General features: G+C 35.9%; 1 pseudogene; it reads left to right on the top strand.

Moving 5' to 3' along the window:
• Nucleotides 1–15,284: 15,284 nt before the first annotated feature.
• Nucleotides 15,285–15,863, top strand: LOC144250837 (RNA polymerase II subunit A C-terminal domain phosphatase SSU72 pseudogene; annotated as a pseudogene).
• The last annotated feature ends 7,908 nt before the right edge of the window (nucleotides 15,864–23,771 follow it).

Here is a 23,771-nt window from a genome sequence, read left to right as displayed (position 1 = left end):
AAATTCAGTTTCAATTTTTCAATTTCCAAGAGTAGGATTGCTGAGTCATAAATCTACATTTTATCTTTTTGTAGAACTACCAAACTTTTCCACACATCTGCATCAAATTTACATTCCTGAGAGCAATCCATGAGGATTCCAATTTCTTTACATCGTGACTACACTTGTTATTTCCCTTTTTAAAATTTTATCCATCCATATTTTATCCATCCATATTTTATCATGCTGTATCTATATGGCATAATATTTCACTGTGGTTTTGAATCACACCTACGAAACCATGAACACAAATCTCTCTCCATTTAATTATATTGTCTTCAATAACTCTCAACAATTTCATAGTTGTCAATTGAAAAGTATTGTAAATCCTTTGTTAAATTTATTACTAATCATTTTAATTCTTTTATTTTAAATTATATTTTAAAATTATTGTTGACTGAGAATAAAATTTGGTTTTGTATATTTGCTTTCTATCCTCTAATTTTGATAAGTTAAAATATTTACTTTTAATTACTTAGAGGACTCTTTAGGATTGTCTACATTAACACTTATGCTATATATAAGTGAGTTTTATTTCTGTTTTTATGCCTTTCATTTATTTTTTTTTAAATTTTTTGTATTATTTCACTAGTTATGACCTATCAAACATATTTATTAAAAATAGTGAGTAGAGTATACTGGTCTTGCTCCTGGACTTAAAAGAAAAGTATTCAATATCACATCATTATGTGTGATGGTATTTATAATTTTTTCATAGATGCCCTCAGTCTCCTTGAAAAGATTACCTTTTATGCTTAGTTTGCTTATAACATTATCTTGAATTGGTACTGATTTTTGACTAATGCTTTTTCTGTATCTTTTGAGAAAATTATGTATTTTTCCTCTTTATTTACCTCATGGTGAGTTACAGTGATCATCAATCAACTTTGAATTTCTAGGATGAGCCCACATTGCCATATTTTGTATATACATTTATTTTGTTAATTTTAATTTGTGTACTTTGATTGTCATAGTTCATCAAAACTGGCCTCTGCTCTGTCAATCTGTTCATAGGGGTATTTATGGGTTATTTTGATATTATATTTTTCAATTCTAAAAAATTACACTTGATTTATTTTTAATACACTCTAATTTTCTAGTGATATAATTCATTTTTTGGTATTCTTTAATTTTAAAGTAAGGTTATTTCATTTTGTTTTACATATAGTGAATTCCATGTTTGATGACCCCAATATCTATACCAACTAAGGATCCATTTTTAAAAAATATATATTTTTAGTTGTAGATGTTCACAATACCTTTATTTTGTTTGTTTATCTATCATCAATCTATCTACCTATCTATCTATCCTATCTATCTATCTATTTTAATGTGGTCCCGCAGATTGTATCCAATGCTTCATGCATGCTAGGCAAGAGCTCTACCAATGAGCCACAACTCCAGCCTTACGGATCAGTTCTTATTTTTTATTTATTTTATTTATTTTTCCTCTTGTGCTTTGATAATTTTCTTCTGTTTCTTGCACGTCTTTTTTTTTTTTTTTTTTTTTTTTTTTTTTTTTTTGGTGTGGTGCTGGGGATTGAACCCAGGGCCTTGTGCATGCGAGCAAGCACTCTACCAACTGAGCTATATCCCCAGCCCCTGATGTATTTTAATACTACATTTTGTGTACAAAAATCATATAACTTTTGGATGGTATTATCCTCTTCTCAGAAGGATTTAACTTTCTTCTGGAAGGTATACAGTAACAACAAACCACTTTAATTCATATCACACTGGTTTATTTTCTATTTTCCTTGTTCATAGAGCATGGCAATTTATAGGACTAAAACCTGTGATATTTAAAAGTATCATTCTTGCATGGTAGCACTGAACATAAATTTTTCTTTCTCCAACTTAGGCAATTCCCTGACTTTATGCTATGTATTTTTATTCCTTGCAAACTATTTTCTGACTAGTTTCTTGGAGTCCTAATCCAATTATTTGTAGCTTAAGAGCCAGAAAAGTCCTTGGGGCAGTATTGTATGCAGAATATTGTGCTTACCTTTCTATGTTTCTTTGTTCTCCATGATCTTGGCCTCTTAGGTCTTGACTTCAAACCATAGTTTTCTTTTGGTCTCCAAGTTCTGAGTGGGAAATTAGTAAATATCCTGAAGGAAAAGTGGCTGGGAAGGAAGGAATTGCCTCTAGTGTCTTTCTTTCCATAATCTTAGCTACTCAATTTCAGACTGCTTCTATTGTTTTTTATTCCCTCAGCTTTTGTAGTTGCTTCTTTAGTTAGATGAATCAGTTTACTTAGATTTTAGCCAATTTATATATTATATATATACAAATATATATTATACATACATATATATGTATATATGCACACATATATTATATATACATATATGTATATGTGTATACACACACACATATATACATGCACATACATACATACATGCTTAGAGTGGTGTGGTCATACACTTCTACTTTAGACTATCCTCTGATCTTTTGAAATTATTTATAATCAACATCAATGAGAGAAATTTTCCTTAACAACTGGATGATAATTTTTTAAATTATGTTCTTACAACTTTTGAAATCTTTGCAAGCCTTGATGTTTTAGAAACTCTAATATCTCTACCTCTTAATTCATTATAAAATGAGATGTTGCAATTTGTTGGGATAATATAAACAGACTTTAAATTCAATATTTTTATATCAGGTATTTCAATGTATTGATAAATGTCAAATTTTGTAGATTTCACATGCATTGTTAGAGCTGTCACCCTGTAGCATATTTAAATATTACAAAGATTAAATATTATTTAAAGCAGTCACAAGCAGATTCATCATACCTATATAAGGACTGTAAAGTATTTTGAAAATTACCTCAGTCTTCAGTTAACACTAATAAAATAGAGAAAAGGTTCAAAACTACTAAAATCAGGATACAGAAAAGACTAATGGTAGTAATCTACTGATCTTATACCGATAAAGAAATTTTAAAAAAAAAAAGGATTTTGAGGGAATCCTATGAACAACTGCATGTCAGAAAATTAGATTACTTGGAAGAAATGGACCAATTCTTAAAAAAGACACAAGGTACTAAAATTCACTTAGGAAGATAAAGGATTATGCCTCAACCTGAACCTATCAGAATGGTTTAGATGCTATAAATAAGAAGAGTTAAAGCAGAGATGTGCCATTGTTTTTTTTTAAAAAGTAAATTTCAAGTAAGAGAATCAGGGTGGATTTAAAAAAAGTAGAGGAGAGGTGATCTGCAATGGATTTTGTTAGATAAAAATGCATTTCAGATGGTGAAAGTAGATGTGAATAAAAGCATGACCATTGGAGTATATATTTCTTGCTTGGTGAACTGAGGGAAGAATGGTTGAAGCATGGATGCATGGAGGGTTGTAGTTGGAAATAAGATTTTTTAAAATGTTTTTATAGTGCATCATATTACATGACGTTGGAGTTCAGTTTGACATAATTATATATGCATGAAATATAATTTACTCCACCTGAGTCCCCAGAAGTTCCTCTTTCCCTTCCTTCCTCCCTTCCCCTGCTCCCCCTTCCTCTACTTTTTTTTCCCTTCTATTGATTTATAATTTCCTTCAAAAAATTAGTCAGGGCTGGGTTGCAGCTCAGTGGCAGAGCACTTGCCTTCCACATGTGAGGCACTGGGTTCGATCCTCAGCACCACATAAAAAGTGAATAAATAAAATATCTTTATTGCATCTATCTATAACTAAAAATATTTTTAAAATTAGTCATTTATATATGCATAAAGGTGAAATTCATATATGTACACAGCATAATTTGGTCAATTTTGTTTTACATTTCTTTCCTTTTCTAGTCCTTCCTTCCTGCCTTTCAATTCCCTTCTTCTACTCCACTGATCTCCCTTTTGGAGTTATTGGATTAAGTAATTTAAATGCTACCCTTTTAATGGAAAAATGAATGACAATGGTTAGCATTTCTTAGTTTATTTTGTCAAGGAAGAATAAAGCTGTATGATTTGTATTTTAAACAAATCCTTCTGTAGGTAAAGGATGGATTTAAGGGAGTCAGCCAATGGAGAAACATTAAATTAGAATCAGTGAGGAGTAATGAGTATGTGACAAAGGGCAATGGCAGAAAGAATGAAAGGTATCTTTTTCTGTATTTTTCTCATTTTGCCTCATAAAATAAGGCTTAATAAATTACTTTCTGAATATAAAGTTCAATCTATGTCATCTAAAGGGTGATATATGTCCAAATGAGTTTCACCTTATATAAATAACTGTGTGGAAGAAATATTATTCCTGTTTATTCAGAGTTTAGCTTACAAGAAATAGCAAGAGGAAACAGAGATCCATTCATGCATTACTATTTTCAACTTTGGGGCTTTGATTGTGATACATCTGAAAATGACTAATGGATTAAAAGTAAGAATCCTTTGGATATCTTGTGTATAATCATATATGCATGAAATATAATTTACAATTTAGACCAAGAGTTTAGTAATATGCTTGTCAAGTAGTTAAAGTTTATTAATCATTTATTTTTCTTTTGAATTATTAAATATATGAATTTATCTAGTGACAAATAATTTATAATTATAGTAACTGTATATTCCTGATTTTTTAAGCTATTCCAAGAGAAGAGGCCAAAGACCAAAACAACCTTTTCAATTTGCTTAGGACCATTGCATATCTGGGCCTTCCTTATGAACAATTTTAATAAAGCACACTTCTGAGAACAGACCATAAAAACTCAACAAATAGACTGATTTAAGGATTCAGTATATAGAAAGCAGGGGCAACATTTTATGCTTTAAACCTAAAGCCCATAATCCCAAAACTATTAGAGCAAGAATAGTTCTTCCCCTTTATTGTGGACACAGGATCCACAGGTGTTGAGAGCCACAGCCAAAGGGGCCCCAGCAAACTTCCAGCTGCCGGCTGATGATTGGCTCACAGCAGCCCCAGCAACATCTAGCTGATTGGCTCCTCCACGGAGCTGCTCATTGGGATGTTTCCCTGCCCTTTCAGATCACGGAGCTGCTCATTGGGGGACTTCTTTGGCTCCGCCCATGTGACCCAGCCAATCGGCCTCAAGAGCAGGAGGATTGTGGGAGGTGGGGAGGTTGGTGTTGGGGTGAGAGGCTTGTGGGAAGCCAGTGGTGGCAGTTGGGCTCTGAGGGTTTTTTCTTGAGGAGCTGTTTTGTTTGGCGTGTGTAGTTCTAAAAATAAAGTTAGTTTCTTTTGACAAGTGGCTCCTGAATTGTGCCCAACCAGACTGCGGCACACAGGTACACCTAAAAATGATCAAAATATGTAAATGAATACATGTGCTACAACTACTAGGTTTATACTAGGTGAAAAAACATGTGTTCTAAATCACCAGAAGTACTCACTTAGCCCAGATAGAATCCAGCAATGATAGAGTTTAGAGTTTATAAACCTCAAGAGAGAAAAAAACATATAGCCACCTAGACAATTGTTGAGCATTTGTTGTTGTTTTGTTGATTATTTTAGTTTTCTATGATCTGCAAATGCTACAAATAATTGAGGCTGGAGAGAATACAACATCATAAGTACTATGTAGCAATTTTTCTTCAGCCTTACATTTGACAATACTTTTGATTGAAATCAACTGATGATAAATAAGAAAATTGATGCCTCTATTTTGATTCTGAAGAATATTATTATTATTGAAAGTATAAATATTATGGTCATTTGCAAAACCATCTCTAGTTAGCTCTAAATATTGAAAAATTTATTTTACTGCATATTCCAAGTATTCATGTTTGGGTGTGTGTGGGAAAACAAAAAAGTGAAATGAGGGAGAGAGGAGAATAAGAGTTCAAAGCGTATTCACTGATGGCAACTACTAGCAAGTTAATTCTTAAACAGTATGATCCAGAAGATGTGTTTCAGATCTGCAGAGCCGAATGAAAACATTTTTGAAAAGTCCAACTTCTGTATTTCCAGAATGAAATGCAAGTATTAATTTCCTCAGTGAATGTTCACTCAATACTAAGACTTCTCATTTTCTGCTGCTCTGATAGTGTTCACATTCTTACTCAACTAGTATACTAATAAACAATATATTGTATGGTCTGACTTCCAAAGGGTTTTTACTGACAAGCCAATATGAATTTTCATTATTGTTTTTATTATGCAAATGGAACATACCCTTGGTCCTCTTTCCTTGGGTTTAAGCTGACAGGAAAAACTTCAACTGTCTGAGTGCAGATTCTCATAAAGCCTTTATCAACAGAGATTATGAAGGTAAATTTAACCTTAACATTATCATTGGAGGGGGGAAAGAATGAAGCTGTCTTCTAGATAAGAATAAGGGGTATTCAGAAACATGGATGAGATGGAGGTAAAGGGAGGGGGAAAAGAGGGAGGGAGAGAAGGAGGTAGGGAGGGAAGGATGGAAGAAAGGAGAGAAGAATGGAGAGAGAGATATAATCTAACTTTGAAACTGTAAAAACTAACAGGGTTGAAAAGGAGAAGGTACTGAGCATAAAATTGCACTTTTGTCTGCCTTTGGCAGGAGTATATAGTAGTCAATGAGAAGGATTTCACTACAGGAGGCAAATTGCCTGTGGATTCTGAAAATTACGGAGTACTTATAAAACATTGAACATATCCCTGGTTACAAGTACTTAAGTATGCAATTTGGTACTTCTTGGGGAAAGTTTTGCATTACATAAATTTGTGTTTCAGAGACTTCTTCCATTCTGGGTATAAGCTGAATAGCTGAGTAGGAGGTGACATAGCTTTTATATCAATCATTATGCAAACCTGCCTTTGGCTTTGCCTCAGGTTTAAAATATTCTTAAGTCTATAAAAATTATTATAGTTAGAGAAGTAATATTTGCCTAAATCATTGCTCTTCCTCTCAAGTCAACCTTCATTCTCCATTAATGGCATGCTTTCTATGAAAGCCAAAGGAAGCAAAATGGGGGCCTGATTATTAAAAGTGATAAATTTTCTGTATATTTCCTGTAATTCCAGAGCTATAAGAATTGTAGACCTACTAAGGTACAGAGCTTGAGGCAACTTTTCTAAGAACACACACTGACAAAAATGGGATTAGACACCAGGTTATACTGCTCCTATGCCATGGCATTATACAAAAGCTATCTATAAAACTGCAAAGCCAAGGACACCTTCAACTGCTTTCAATCAAATAGCATACATTCTCTCTCTCTCTCGTAGTTCCCTACCTTGCTATGTCATCCCTGCCACCCACTCCTAAAACCAATCATGTCCTGAGTCAAAATTTGTCTCTTTTGTGAAACTTGACTTACTTTACTCTCCAGCCTACACTGATCACAGATTTACACCTCTGGCATTCAACACAACTTTCAAGCTTTAATTTTATATGTGTGTTTATGCCCTTAATCATATATTACTTTGGATTTATTCTTGATTACTTCATGGGGCTTATTTTGTCCCTTCAACTTAATTGCAAGCTTTTTGAAAATCAGGAGCCATGTTTCCTGCGTGCTTAATAATAACTCCAAATCCTTTCCCAACCACCCACATACAACCTCAGAACAGACAATTGATATATCTTGTTATAATAACTAGAGTTTTAAGTGAATCATAGGCAAGAACACTTTTTAAAATGTACAATTCTCTATTTTTTCAAAATCTATACAATAACCCTACATTACATTTTAAGTAGAAAATTGTATACCATTAAAAACAGAGGGGCCCACACTTTGTCTTCTTTAATGATTCCTTTTCCTCATCACTTCAGCTAGCACCAATATTCCAATGCTTTCTAAAACTAGCACTCCCTTGGGAATTTTCACCCAATCCATGTACATGTATACAGACTGTCCTCAACCTTCATTAGTTCCACTTATATATTTTTTAACTTTACAATGGTGCAAAAGCTACACACATTTGATAGAAACTGTATTTCAAATTTTGAAATTTGTTCTTTCTCGAGCTAGCAGTTTGTGGTACTAGAACTCTCTTGCAATGCTAGACAACAGCCTTGAGCCTCAGCTCCCATTAGGCCACATATTATGAGGATGAACCAAAGACAATTTGTAGTTTAATGTATTGCCAGCATCTTTCAGATAGTGTGGTTTTATTTTTGATAGACCTTTATGTCTACAAAATGACAATCTATGTGTGATATTCCAGATTTTATTACAAAACAGTCTTTGTGATAGATGATTTTGACCATTTGTAGGTTGATACTAAGCACATTTAGGTAGTATATTTAAGGTAGGTTAAGCTGAGCTGTGATATTCAGTATGTTATATATCTATTAAGTGCCTTTTCAACTTACAATATTTCAACTTATGATGGGCTTTATTAATATATAACCCAATAAGAAATAAAGAAGCATTTTCATTATACTGCCCATGATCTCTCAGGCTCTCTTCAACCTGTGTGTCTTAAATCTATCCATTTAAAATGTTCATTCAATTACCCAATGAATATTTATCAAGGACTGGTAAGTTCTAGGTCTTGAGTACACACTGAAAATGAAACAGATAAGGTAACCCAATGAATCTTAGTTGAGAGAGATTCAGAGCAAACAGATAAACAAATTGATAAATCTGAAATTTCCAATGTAGAAACAAAAATTATAGATTCAGAATTAAAGTCCAAGAATCAGAAGAGATTTTAGTGAATTTCAAGTCTCTTTCATATTTCTTTTTTTTCCAATATTTTTTTAGTTGTCAATGGACCTTTGTTTTACTTATTTATATGTGGTGCTAAGAATCAAACCCAGGGCCTCACACGTGCTAGGCAAGCTCTCTACCACTAATCCACAACCCCAGCCACCACATTTCTCTTTTAAATGGCCAAAGAAAATGTTACTTTCCTCAAATTATACAGTCTAGCCTAGACTTGATAAAGGCATTGGACCTTAAACAAGTGTTGTTTTACTTACATATAATCCTGTTGCTCATACACTTGGTGGTTCATCATCTCCAATGAGACAAAGCTTATGTATTAATTTAAAAGCAATATTTTTGATATGTATTAGGTTCTAGGGAGAGAGTGGTAAAAATGTCATCCAAACAATTAAAAATGGCAAATTCAACTCGTGATAAAGAGGCAGATTCTTGATAGATGTTTATCTATTTTACTAAAACTTTCAAAGAACCATATTTTGAGTTTGTTGATTCTTTTTTGTCACTATTAATACTGTTTTGTTATCTATTGTACATTTATTCTTTTCTTTTTTCGTTTTAGATATACACAACAGTAGAGTATATTTTCACATATTTATACAAGCATGGAGTATAATTTATTCTAATTAGGATCCCAGTCTTGTGGTTGTACTTGATAAGAAGATTCATTGTAGCGTATTCATATATGTACATAGGAAAATTGTGTCAGATTCATTATTTTCCAATTCTTTGAGTTGACTCTGTTGTACTTTTTCAAACATCAAATTTGACTACTAATGCAATTTTCATCCTTTTTTTTGGGGGGGGGGCTGGGGATTGAACTCAGGGGCACTCAGCCATTGAGCCATATCCCCAGCCCTATTTTGTATTTTATTTAGAGATAGGGTCTCACTGAGTTGATTAGTGCCTTGCTGTTGCTGAGGCTGGTTTTGAACTCACAATCCTTCTGCCTCAGCCTCCCAAGCCACTGGAATTACAGGTGTTCACCACCATGCCTGGCCAAATTTCATTCTTAAGTCCTAAATTACAGTAAACAATTTTGTAAAATGTTTTTAGTTGTATATGGACTCAATGCGTTTATTTGTTTTTATGTGGTACTAGGATCAAACTCAGTGCCTCACACTTGCAAGGCAAGTGCTCTACCGCTGAGCTACAACTCCAGCCCTACAATAAACAATTTTAAGATAATTTTATGTGCCAGTTTAGCTTCCTCCACAATTGTAAATGTGGTGTTTTTATTGTTATTCATTTCCAGATATTTTAGTCTTTATTACGTCTTCTTTGAATCATAAATCATGTAGAATTTTTAGTGTCATGTTTCTATATGTATAGGGATCGGTTGTCATGTTTTTATTGATGTCTAACTTTATCATATAGTTATCAGCACATGTGTACTATGTATTTTATTTTTTAGACTTTCTTTGGGATCTATATATAGATGGTTGAAACTGTTACATGAATGCATATGTTTTCCAAATAAACCTTGTTAGCTGTATTTTCATATTCTTATTTGTGGCTTGTCCATAAAATCTATCAATTTCTGGAGAGGGGGCCTGAGTGAAAATCTCATAGTTATAATTATAGATTTGTCTATTTTCCTTTGTTTCTCTGTGTTCTGAGCTTACATTACTATAGAAGTCTATTACATTTTCCTATATTTTGATTTTTATCATATGAATTATTGATTTCTTAAAGCACAAATTTGAGAGCATTGTTCTTCTGCACAGAATTCATCAAGGGTGTGCTATTTGCCAATATGCCACTCTTGAATACTTTTGTGTGATTTCATTGTTTAGGTTTGATTCTATATCACCAACCTTATTTTTCCTATGTTACTTCTCATGAAATTTCTGCATAATTTGCTCTTTGCTCACACCAATCTCAACCTTACTCCATACTGTTCTTACATATAGGGATGTTCTCCTCTTCTTCTTCTTTTATGTAATTACTAACTATTCCTTAAGGACATTTTTTTCAACCAAACCTTTCTATTTACCCTAACCTGTACTTATCACTCCTTTCTCAGACTCCCAGAGAACTAAAGTCTGAAGGATATTTGATCATTTTGTATTCTTAATTAGACTAGAATCATTAAGGGAAAAGCTCAATTTTATTTAATACAGGTAAAACACATAGTAGGAATGTAATAATTTATGCAGCAACATAAATGGAGAAGTTGATGTTGATCTGCAAACTAAGTAAAGTGAAAATCAAGACTGAATATACAGTTATTTGAAAGACAAGGCATGGCAGCTTAATTGGGTTTAGGTATGAAAAACCAGTTAATCTTATTTTTAGTGGATAAAATTTCTCAGTGTATTAATCTTAGGCCAATGAAATGAAAGCTTTTGCCATTCTAATAAAACAGACTGAAACAAATAGCAAGACAATCCCAGCTGCTGAGCCATACATGAAACATATTTAAAGAGTATAGATATTACATTTCCTATTTACAATTCCTAATTATATTTGACCCGGGTCCAAACCAAGAATAAAATTATAAGAAAGGGTAGTTATTTACCCTTCTTTTTATGAAAAATACCAAGTAAATTTAGGTGGAATTTCCAAAATTTAGTTGCTGGTTCAATTTGTTTCCTGACACTTCATTACATGCGTCTGTACACATGGAAATTTTTCTGTACCACAATCACCAATCAATGTCTTACTAAGATATGGTATTCTTTGTAAATCACAGGAAGAGTATCTCACCACTATTTTTCCATAGTTTTATTTGGAATATCTCAAATATATAGTACAGAAGCTCATCCACTGAAAAGACCATAATGTGGACTATGCCGTTATAATCAATGTCTCATTATCTGAGAGAGATATTTCACAGAAAATCTTACTTTAAACTACTTAAAAGATTCTACCTGATGTAAATATGGTTTTAAGATATTTTATACAATCACCTCTTTTTACTGAATCCTAGAAAATTAGATCTGTAATTCAACTTGGACACTAATCAGGGTTCTTTCTGTGTGTTTATTCCAAGAGCTGATTGATTTGGGGGAAAGGTTACTTATTCTCTGCTCCATATTTCCATGTGGAAGCCCTTCCTTCGTGCAATACTCCTGATCTTTGTCCTAATCAAAAGGAAGAGTGGATTAACTCATTGGTGAGCCTGAGAGAATAAACTAAATGAATATATTTGAATCCTTTCTTGCAGCACTGGGATCTACAGTTCCACTAAGAATATGCATTTCAAGGTTATCTATGTATCATGAGGCAAATGGCATGCTCCTGCACAGTAAGATCTGAGATTCTCCAGCTGTGCTGTTGACATCAGAGCTCACGCTCTTAACCATTATTTGCACTGTTTATAAACTCAGTCTTACCCTTAAGTGAATTTTTCCAAGGTCATGAAGATATTTAACATTAAAATTGAAATTTTAACAAAGGTTTTTTGGACACTAAAGATAATTTTTAAAAATCACTATATTCATTCAAATTAATATTAAATTTTCATAATGGAAAATTCTGCTTCTGAACAATATAGAATGATAGTAACCAGATTTGCTCTCCCTCCTCAAATAATAACAATAAAAATTTAAACAGAAAAATACATGAAACAATTGGATTTTAACACAGCATCTATCAAGCAAGCAAGATAGTGATCCTAGAGAGAAGGGAAAAATAAATCAACTGAGTACTATGATTACCTAAGATTTTTTCCTTCTGTTTCTAGGCTGATGTTCAGGATAAAATAATCCAGGTGGAGTAACCTCAGCATACTTGAGGTAACGGAAATGGAGCTGAAAGTCAAGGGATAACAAGGTGACTAGAGTTCACAGGATAGAGTACCATAGAGAAAAGAGCAACCCACTCTCAAAACATGTGTGGTTTGCAAAGAATTCACTATAGTAGTTGGCTCAGGGAAACAGATAAGTGAAAGGGAACTATATATAAAGTAATTTAAAAAATTAAAAATGAAAAGAGTAAAAATAAAAGAATATGCAACAAAACTGTAATATACTATTCAGACATCCCAGTCCTCAATAAAATGATGCGTGAAAGATATTTGCTTTCAAAAATGGTAGAAATGTGTGTGGAAAAAAATGAAAGAAAAAAAAAGAATTAAAAAAAGAGAACTTGAGGTGATGGGAGGGGAGGGGAAGGGGGGATAGGAAGGGCAGCAGAATAAAATAGACACTAGTATCGCTGTATGTATAAACGTGGCTGTATAACCAATGTGATTCTGCAACCTGTACACGTAGAAAAATGATTAAAATGTATGATATATCAAGATCATTGTATTGTCATGAGCAACTAATAAAAAATTGAAAATTTCTGTTGCAGTTCAAAAGTTTCTCCCCTTACCTTCTCAGCAGGTAGGTGGGGTTGTCTGGTATATGATGCTGATCCACTCTCAGGATGGGTGGGGTTTCTAGGTATGCTCAGGTATCTTTCCTGGGTGCCAACTGGTCTGGAAATTTTAAGTTAGTGCACCTTCAGGGCCCAACAATTGCCAGTACACTGTAGAAGGCTGCCACCCCCCACACATTGGAATCTCTTAGGGTTTGGCTTCCACTTGTGTGGTGTGGGAGTCTATTCTTGGCCCCTCATATCACCTGCAAACCTGATAATTTCTGGTCTCTGATTTAGTCTCCAAAGTCAATCTCTCTCACCCTGGCCCTTTTGGATTCCCAGTCAAGTGCTTTTCTCCCAGTTCATCCTGAGACCTGGGCACCAGGACCTGTGCACCTGTCTCAGAGCTGTGTGCTGGATCTGGAGAGTCTGGCAGCCAAAAGGAATGTGGTGCCTAGCGACGTCTGGGGCTGAATTGTTCTGTGTCTGGTGGACCAGAGCCAGGCACTGAGACCCATGGGCCAGTAAAGCTCCATGTGATGGGACAAGTTGGGGGCTAGGGAGGAGTTTGGAGACTGTGGACTGGGGAGCTAGAGGGCGCTGTTGGGTCCCAAACTGATGCCAGACATGGCAGGTCCAGGAGACTGGTGAATGCTGGACTCAGGAGGGAGTCAGGGACCAGGGTGGTACTGGGACAAGGCCGGTACCGGGACATGGCCAGTGCCAGCCCAAGTGAGTTGCGGGAGACCAGTGGGCACAGACCCACTGGTTGGTTGAGCTGAGAATAAAATGCCCTCCCACCCTCTTCCAACTTTCTGACAAACTGTAGCCAGCCTCAGGACTCACAGAGCTGAGGAGAGCCAGGCTCTCTTCAGTCTCTCTAATCTGTGCTCCCTGGGTGAAATGCTCCCAGTGTCTGACATGTCAAAGGATTGTGAGAATCAGACCAAATGCAAACTCACAGATCTGGGTTTCAGTTTCTGAAGGCTCCTTCCCACTGTAGTCCCAAGAATGCTCCTGGATCATGAAGGATTAATAAAATCTGGTGGAGAGTTTTGGTCATTGTGTTTTTAATATTCAATTAATGCATCAAGTAGTCTGTGGTTCAGCCAGGGCAAACTGCTCCTCCTGTCTCAGGATTTTTCACTCTAAGCCTCAGGGAGATGTGGCATTCCCACTGTTTGAGTTCTGGGTGGCTTAGCTAAGGGAACTGCTGCCTCACACTAAGCCTCTATCTTTCCCCTCAGAAAAACCAAACTCTTAACCAGGCTCTGACCCTGTGGGCCAGCAGCAGCTGTGTAGAGCACGTGGGCCTCAGGAAACAGCACTTGGCCTTGGCCAACTGTGGCCAGACCTTTGGGAAGCCTGCCCTTGGGAGAGGTAGGGTGTTATGGTGTGGAGGTGAGGTGTCCCCCAAACCTCAGGAGAGAGAACACAAGAAGGTTGGAAGAGAAATGATTGGGTTATAGCCTTAACCTAGTCAGTGAATTAATCCCTGGTGGAATTAACTGAGTGGGAACTGGAGGCAGGTGGAGCGTGGCTGGAGGAGGCGTGAATTGGGGCGTGGCCTTGGGGTATGTATTTGTATGTGGCAAGTGCAGACCTGGCTCTGGCTTCTGGTTATCGCGAGAGCTGCTTCCCTCCACCACGTTCTTCCACCATGATGTTCCTCCTCATCTGAAGCCCCCAGGAATACAGCCAGCCTTCTACTGACAAGACTTCCCAAACCGTGAGCCCCCAAACTTTCCTCCTCTAAAAATTTTTCTTGTTGGGCCTGTTGGGAAAAGTATAAACGGCAGCCGTACCCCAGAGAAAAAAACCCCAACATGGCGCCTAAGGACCTCTTCTTCCTACCTTCCTCTTTTCTGCAGTGGCGTGAAAATTTCTCGCCCTTGTGAACTCTCCCACCGGCGCCAATTTCAAATCTCGCTGGCGGGGAACCTTAGCCCCAATAAGAACTAATTCCTGGGCTCAGGAGCTGATAATCTGGAAGAACTTGCCAATAAACGGGTGGCCTGCCATTTATCTAAGCCCTACCATCTCCCCCTTAGTTCTATATAAGCACACAGCTTTTTGCAATAAAGTTGGAATTCTCCGGGCGAAGTGTCTTTGCGTGGGGAATTCTTTCAGGGCCTAATTGCAACAGGAAAAAACCTGACTATAACTCAGGGGTCTCTCCTTGGTTCTAGGGACCAGCGGGCTGCTTGGCATTCCCAGGCTCTGAGTTGCATAAAGCTGTTTTCATCCCTGACTGGGATTAGCTGCTTTCCATTGTGCTTTGGCTGAAGCCTGTGGGTGGAAGTACAGGATGGCGATGGATCTGCGCTGGTCCCGTCTGCGGGTGGCTGTCGTGTGCTCCAATAACCAGAACCGGAGCATGGAGGCGCACCGCCTCCTCAGCAAACGAGGATTCAATGTCAGATCCTTTGGAACAGGAGCTCACGTGAGGCTTCCAGGACCAGCACCTGGCAAGCAAAATGTTTATGATTTCAGAACCACATATGATGAGATGTTCCACGATCTTCTTAGGAAGGATGAAAACTTCTATGCACAGAATGGCATTTTACCTATGTTAGACAGAAATAGGAGAATCAAGCTCCGGCCAGAAAGGTTCCAGGACTGTGAAGATGAGTTTGATTTGATCTTCACGTGTAAAGAGCTAGTCTACGACCAGGTGGTGGAAGTTCTTAATTCCAGAGAACAGGTAACCTGCCGGCCAGTGCACGTGATCAACGTGGACATCGTGGACAACCATAGAGAGGCCACCCGGGGAGCGCTCATTATCTGTGAGATCTGCCAGTGTATCCAGCACTTGAGTGACATGGAGAATGACATCGATGGCATGCTGCAAGCTTTCGAGAAGAAGACTGGCAAGGCTTTCCTGCACACTGTCTGCTTTTACTGAAGATGGCCGCCTCACGCCGTCCAAAGCCACCTTCTTGAACTTTCTTTCTTTGAGGGGGGTACTGGGGTTTGAACTTGGGGGCACTTGACTACTGAACCACATTCCCAGCCCTATTTTGTATTTTATTTGGAGACAGGCTCTCACTGAGTTGCTTAGCAGCCTGCTTTTGCTGAGGCTGGCTTTGACCTCGGGATCCTCCTGCCCCAGCCTCCTGAGCTGCTCTTTTGTTAATATTTTTTTCCTTCCTGGTATGTTTTTCTTTTAGATACTTGGCCAGTGGACTGTGACATTTTGCAAACGTTATATATGGAAAGAAAAGATGCACATAGGTACCAGATTAAAACCATTCACTTTTTTGTTTCACTTTTATTTATGAAGAAGATATAGATTATAAAGGGGTTTATCTTTAACCCAAAAAGAAAGAAGGGAATGATGCCTCCCCTTAACATATGTGTGTATTTATGCCTGTCTTTTCCTTTTTGCCCCTCCTAACTTCCTACATTAAAGTATTAACTCATTGCTTTAGTTAAGTACTTACTTATATTAAGAAGGAACTTGGTCAATAAATAAATCGATGCCAAACAATAGATGCTTCTTTTTAAAAATTGGTTCTAATTATACATGACAATAGAATGCATTTTGACACATTGTACACAAATGGAACACAACTTCTCCTTCCTCTGGCTGTACATGGTTCAGAATCACACAGGTACTGTAACCATACATTACATAGGGTAATAGTGTCCATCTAATTCCACTATCCTTCCCATCCCCACCCCCTCTCCCCTTCCTTGACTCCCCTTTGCACAATCCAAAGTTCTTTGTTTCTTTCGTACCCCTGTTGCCATTATGGATCAGCATCCACTTACCACAGAAAACATTCGGCCTTTGGTTTTGGGGTTTGGCTTATTTTGCTTAGCATGATATTTTTCCAGCTCCTTCTATTTACCTTTAAAAAAATTCTTTTTTAAAGGCTGAATAGTATTCCATTGTGTATATGTACCACATTTTCTTTATTCATTCATCCGTTGAAGGGCACCTAGGTTGGTTCCATCGTTTAGCTGTTGAGTTGGGCTGTTATAAACCCTGATGTGGCTGTGTCACTGTAGTATGCTGATTTTAAGTCCTTCTATCTTTAAGAACAATCTTTTATCTGGGAATACAAATGTAATTACATATGACATCCTCCAGTGAATACCTAACTTTGAGCTACTCCACAATATACACATATTTCAAAACATCATTTTGTAACCACAACTATGTACACATTTTGTCAATTGAAATGATAAGGAACTGGGAATATAGCTAAATGCTGTGCACTTGCCTAGCATATGAGGCCCTGGGTTCAGCACTGGAAAAAAAAGATAAGCATGTGTTTCATGCTGGTTATCTTCTGTTTGCTTCTCCAGGTGACTTCACCCTTCTAACATCCTGCTCTATGCCCCAAAAGATAGTTCATGAAACATGTCAATTTGGCTAGGTTGAACCACAGTCCCCAGAATTTCTGCTGTGAGCTGCTAAGGGGAATTCCCTGAGGCAATGGCTCTTTTCTAGAAAACACACCTTCTTTGAGTTATTCAATCAAAGGCTAACCTAGGCACTGCTGTGAAGGTATTTTGCAGTTGTAATTAAAGTCTCTAATCAGTTTCTGTTGAGTAAGTCAAAAGGCAGATTTTGCTAGGGCCTGGCCTATTCCGATGGAAGCCCGTTAAAAGGAAGGCTTTAGCCCCCTGAGAACAGAAACACAAAGCAGCAGAAAGAAAGGAAGGAAGCCTTTCAACATCTCTCCATCTAGGGATCTTCACGCTGTTGTGGCTGTTTGCTGACTGTTGGCCTGAGGTAGTGGTTGAGTCTGCAACTGCTCTGCCTTTCCCTGGACCTTCCTTCAATCTCTTCAGCTCCTGATTGAGAGGGTCTACCTTCTTGTGATCTTCCCTTCCTGATTGCATGCCCCATGGACTTTGGACTTTCCAGCCAGCCTGACAATGGATTGGGTAAGGAAACTCCTTGTAATAACCCCCTGCACACTCACACTCACACACACACACAGACACACACACACACACACACACACTCACAGAGAAGTGATTTGTGTATGTATTGGATGTGTCTCCCATTGGTTCTGCTTCTCTGGTTGGATATCAACTACAAACCTTTCTTGAGAGGCTCATTACTATAAATACATTCCATGGGCTTCCTTGGTCTCTGATTTCTGGTGGTAGATTAGAGGAAGGAAAATGATTTTATAGAGGATTTATCCCTATTTACTTATTGTCTTGCCCTGACACCTTTCCTGCAGGTTGCCACACTCTAATTTGTGTACCTTGACCATGTCACTGTTTCCCTGAGGTTGCCCTACATACACAACTTTCCCTCCTCATTGCTTTAGGCCTGGAAATGGTCACCACCTCTCTGCAATGTTATTGGCCCCAAGGTAAGACATGATGTTCTGTTAGTTCTCTATACCATGCTCTCAGGTTTGTTCATAACCCCTTTATTAAGCGTTTCTGAAATTATTGTGCTTTATCATGCTTCTTATTCTTGAAAAAGCCTTAAAAGCTTATTTTAATTAGTTACTTATAGATAAAATAATAGAAGGCATTGTATATTTTTAATAAACTTGGTGTAGGGTAATTTTTAAAGATGACATTTAAAACCTAGGAGACATTATGAGAAAAAAATGGAAGGTTTGATCACATTAAAAATATCATGTGGCAAATACAGCATGGTATTGTCATGAAAACCAATGGAGTAGAAGACAGAGACAAATCCACATTGGTGCATTCATAAGATCCTTGACAAAGGTGCCTAAAATATACATTGGAGAAAAGATAACCTTTTATAACAAATGCTGCTAGATATTCATATGTATAAGAATGAGGCTAGATCCTTATCTCTCACCCTGCACAAAAATCAACTCAAAGTGGATGAAAGACCTAGGAATTAGAGCAGAAATAAATGCTAAAAGAAAACATAAACTCAACACTCCAATATGTTGGCATAAAACACCAACCTCCTTAATAAGACTACTAAATCTCAATAAATGCAACCAATAATCACTACATAAGATGGCTACAAATTAAAAAGCTTCTGCACAGCAAAGGAAACAAGAGTGTGAAGGGAGAGCCTACACAGAATGGGAGAATGGGAGAAAATCTTGACCAGCTACTCTTCTGACAGGGGATTTGCATCCAGAATATATTAAGAACTCAAAAAACTTAACCCCCTCAAAACCCCCAAATTACCCAATGAATAAATGGCCAAATAAACTAAACCCATTTCTCAAAAGAAAAAAATGAAAATAGCCAACAAATGTGAAAAAAATTATCAACACCCTTAGCAATCAGGGAAATTCATATCAAAACTACATTGAAATTCCATCTCATTTCAGTCAGCATGGTATTCCTCTAGAATACAAATAATAATAAAGGCTGGTGAGGATGTGGGGGGAAAGGTACACTCATACATTGCTGGCAGGCTGCAAATTCATGCAACCACTTGGAAAGCAGTATGGAGATTCTTCCAAAAACAGGAATGAGTAGAGCATGGTGGTGCACACCTGTAATCCCCTCAACTCAGGAGGCTGAAGCAGGAGGATTGCAAGTTCAAGGTCAGCCTCAGGAATTTAATGAGGCCTTAAGAAGTTAGCAAGACCCTGTCTCAAAATAATTTTCTTTTTCTGGTATCTGAGATTGTACCCAGGGGTGTTTACCCACTGAGCCACATCCCCAGACCTTTTTATATTTTATTTAGAGACAGGGTCTCACTAAATTGCTTAGGCGTTGCTAAGTTACTGAGGATGGCTTTGAACTCATTATCCTCCTTCCTCAGCCTCCCAAGCCACTGGGATTACAGGTATGCACCATTGCACCTGGCTCAAAATAAAAGTTGTTTTTTTTTTTTTTAATGGGAATATGGCTCAATCGTTATGTGCCCCTGGGTTCAATCCCTGGTACCAAAAGATTAGGCATGGAACCACCATCTGACTCAGCTATCCCACTCCTTGGTATATGTCCAAAAGATCTAAAAATCAGCATACTATTTAGGGATGCAGCTACTTCAATGTTTAGAGCATCGCAATTCACAATAGCCAAGTTAAAGAACAAGCCCAGGTATCCCTGATAGGTTAATTGATAAAGAAAATGTGGTATATCTTGGATTTCTATTTTAAATTATCCATGGTGCAGAGATTCTGTTATTTCTGCACTATAAGTTCTTAGAGATGTGAAATAGCTCTCATCACAGCTCCACAAATAGAACACCAAAAACAGAACTAATGAAACCATGAACATTTGGAAATTGGTTGAGGGAATTGAAATAGCTTATTTTGTTCTTAAAATAAGCCAGGAATTCAGAATGTTTCCCAAGAGTTCAAGGTGTTAGTTAATCCCTTTGCTTATTTTTCATATTCTGTATAGTTTGTAAATAAAAACAAAGTGTTTGCTCTTATTTTTTCTGATGTTCATTATCTTGTATTCATGTTTCAGTTGAGTAAATCAGATTATTTTAAATAATAAATGTTTGTCATATGCTTCTTACAAAAGCAAACACCTCAGTTTTATGATTTATAATGTCATATATCACATTATGACAATAAACAGATTTGTCTTCAAAGAAAATGTGGTATATATGCACAGTAGAGTTCTACTCAACCATAAAGAATAAAATTGCATCATCTGTTGGTAAATGGATGGAACTGGAGTATATATCATGCTAAGTGAAATAAACCAGACTCAGAAAGTCAAGAGTCAAATGTTTTCTCTCTTATGCAGAATCTAGAGACAAATATTTTTGATTGATTTTTTAAAAAAATAAATTACAGTGGAATGTATTACAATTCTTATTACATGTACACAACACAACTTTTTCATAACTGGTTGTATATAAAGTATGTTGACACCAATTTGTGTCTTCATATATGTACTTTGGATGATGATGTCTATCACATTCCACCATCCTTGCTAATCCCCTGCCCCTTCCCTTTACCTCCCATCCCACTTCCCTATCTAGAATTCATAAATTCCTCACACACTATTCCCTCCCTACCCTACTATGAATCAACCTCCTTATATCAGAGAAAACATTCAGCATTTGTTTCTTTGGGGATTGGCTAACTTCACTTAGCTTTATCTTCTCCAACACCATCCATTTACCTGCAAATGCCATGATTTTGTTCTCTTTTATTGCTGAGTAATATTCCATTGTGTATATATGCCACATTATTTTTTATCCATTCATCTATTGAAGGGCATCTAGGTTGGGCTCCACAGTTTAGCTATTGTGAATTGTGCTACTATAAACATTGATGTGGCTGTGTCCCTGTAGTATGCTGTTTTTAAGTCTTTTGGAGACGCACAAATTTTTAAAAGGGTATCACATGAAAATAGAAAAGACAACTGTTGGGGAATCAAGGGGAAGGGCATGGGATGGGAAAGGGGAGGGACTGCATCAATGTAATTGCCCAAATCATGCTATCTCTATGAATATATCACAGTTAACTCTATTTTTATGTATAACTATGGTATACCAATTAAAAAATAAATAAATAGAAGGAAGACCTATAGAAGTAGGGTGTCCAGGGGAAGAAGGAGGGTAGGGAAGGTGGTAATATTTGGGTCTGAAATGGAGCAAATTATGCTATATGCATTCATGAATACATTAAAATGAACCCCACAACTATGTAAAACTATGATACCCTAATTATAAAATATCATATGGCAAAATATAGTAAGCAAAGGCAAAATGTCATATATCAAATTAAGAGAAACAATAGTATCATATAAATTAAAAGATTAATTTCTATACCAAATGCCTATAAACTTTTAAGAAAAAGAAGAAATTAGGAAAAAAAAACAAGGAGACTGGGGTTGTGACTCAGTGGTAGAGTACATGTCTCACACATGTGAGGCACTGGGTTTGATCTTTAGCACCACATAAAAATAGACACAATATCTTTATTTTGTTTATAACAAAAATTTTTTAAAAGATTTAAGAGAAAAGGAAAAGCATAAAGTTTATAACCTAATAAATTAAAGCATGTTGTAATTAAATTAATAGATCTCCCATATTACTCATTACCAAAGAAATAGCAAAATGAGACTTAACTTTTTCTCTTCATTTCATTAGGAAAGTAACTGGTAGAACTAGTAAATTCAGTAAAGTTAAAGGATACAAATCAACATATAGAAATTGATTGTGTTTCTACATACAACAAAGTACAAAAAACAAAGAGGCAAACAAATTTATAATAACTATAAAATATATAGGAATGAATTTAATAAAGGAGGTGAAAGATCTGTACATATAAAATTATAAAAGTTAAGGAAAGAATTTGAAGAAAATACAAATAAATGGGAAAGAAATCCGATGTTTATAGATTCAAAGACTGATATTTTTGAAGTCAAATTCATAATTGAAGACAGTAGAATTATGAAGGTCAGGACATGGAGAAATTGAAAAGTGTTGGTTAAATGATCCAAAATTTAGTTACATTATGAATTAAAATGAATAAGTCCTAGGGTCTAATACACAACATGGTGGCTACAGTTAATAACACTATTATTTTCTCAAAATTTGATGTTAGCAGATTTTAATGGCCTCAACATGCACATACCATACACACAATAACAATGGATGTGTTAACTAATTTGACAGTTGGCTATAGTAGTATATATAATATATACATATATATATGTAGTATATATATTAGTATATATACACTGTATATAATATACAGTGTATGTGTATATTGAATTGTCACATTATGTATCTTTAAGGTATGTAATTTTCTCATTTAAATATTTTTTTAAAAATGGAGATGTCTACTTTTACTTATATTCAACATTGTACCATAGGTTATTGTCAGTGAAACTAGGTGAGAAAAGAAATAAAAAACATCCACTTTGTAAAATAATTTAAACTTTTTTTCATTCACAGATGTCATTATTATGTAGAAAATCCAGTAGAATACACAAAAAAGCTACCAGAATGAATTAGTAAGCTTAGAACTTTTTCAGGCTATCTTGAAAGAAAATTTTCTGGAGATAAGACAATCTATTCTAAAAATAGTGCTGGAAAGTATTTATATCCATAAATGTGAACTTTTATCCATATCTCATATTGGGTTGGAAATTAACTCAAAATGGATCATAGATCTGTTTAAAATCTAAAACTGTAAAACTTTCAGAAAACAACATTTATCCAAAGAAAATATTTTTGTCACCTTGAATTAAGGCAGTTTTCTTAGATACATATCCAAAAGCATACTCCATACAAAAACAAAATTATAAGTTTGACTTCATCAAAATATATGTTCTTCAACACTGCTAAGAAAATGAAAATACAAAGTGTATCCTGAGAAAAAAAATGCAAATCACATTACTTTTTAGAGAGTCATTAAGATTTCTTTTAATACTAATATTCTGAAATTAAGTCCATTTTGAAAGTTTCAACAATTAAGTTTTAGAGGTAAGTATCTGATATGAAGAGAATTCAACTCCCACAGAATACTTTTAGAAGTTCATCTAAACAAAAGTATCAGTACTATTGTGGAAGAAAAAACTGGAACAAGTTCCATCACATATTTTGTCTCCATAAATTTTATGGCCATGATAGTCAACTCACAATGCCCTCTTTGGGGGCATAATTAATAAAAGCCTGGGATCCAAATTAGAATGAGATATTCAGGCTGGCAATATAACTCAGTTGATAGAGTGCTTGCCTCACATGCTAAGGCCTTGGGTTCAATCCCCAGCGACACACACACACACACACACACACACACACACACACACACACAGAATAAGGTATATTCCATGCTTATATAAATAAAACAGATTCTATTGTCATGTATAACTAAAAATAACAATTAAAATTGAAAGAAGAAGAATCCTATATTTTTCCTAAATA

This window comes from Urocitellus parryii, chromosome X (assembly GCF_045843805.1).
Source record: "Urocitellus parryii isolate mUroPar1 chromosome X, mUroPar1.hap1, whole genome shotgun sequence".
In the NCBI taxonomy this organism is placed as follows: domain Eukaryota; kingdom Metazoa; phylum Chordata; class Mammalia; order Rodentia; family Sciuridae; genus Urocitellus; species Urocitellus parryii.
Note: the sequence above shows the minus strand (reverse complement) of the source record. Positions and strands in the feature narration are given on the sequence as shown.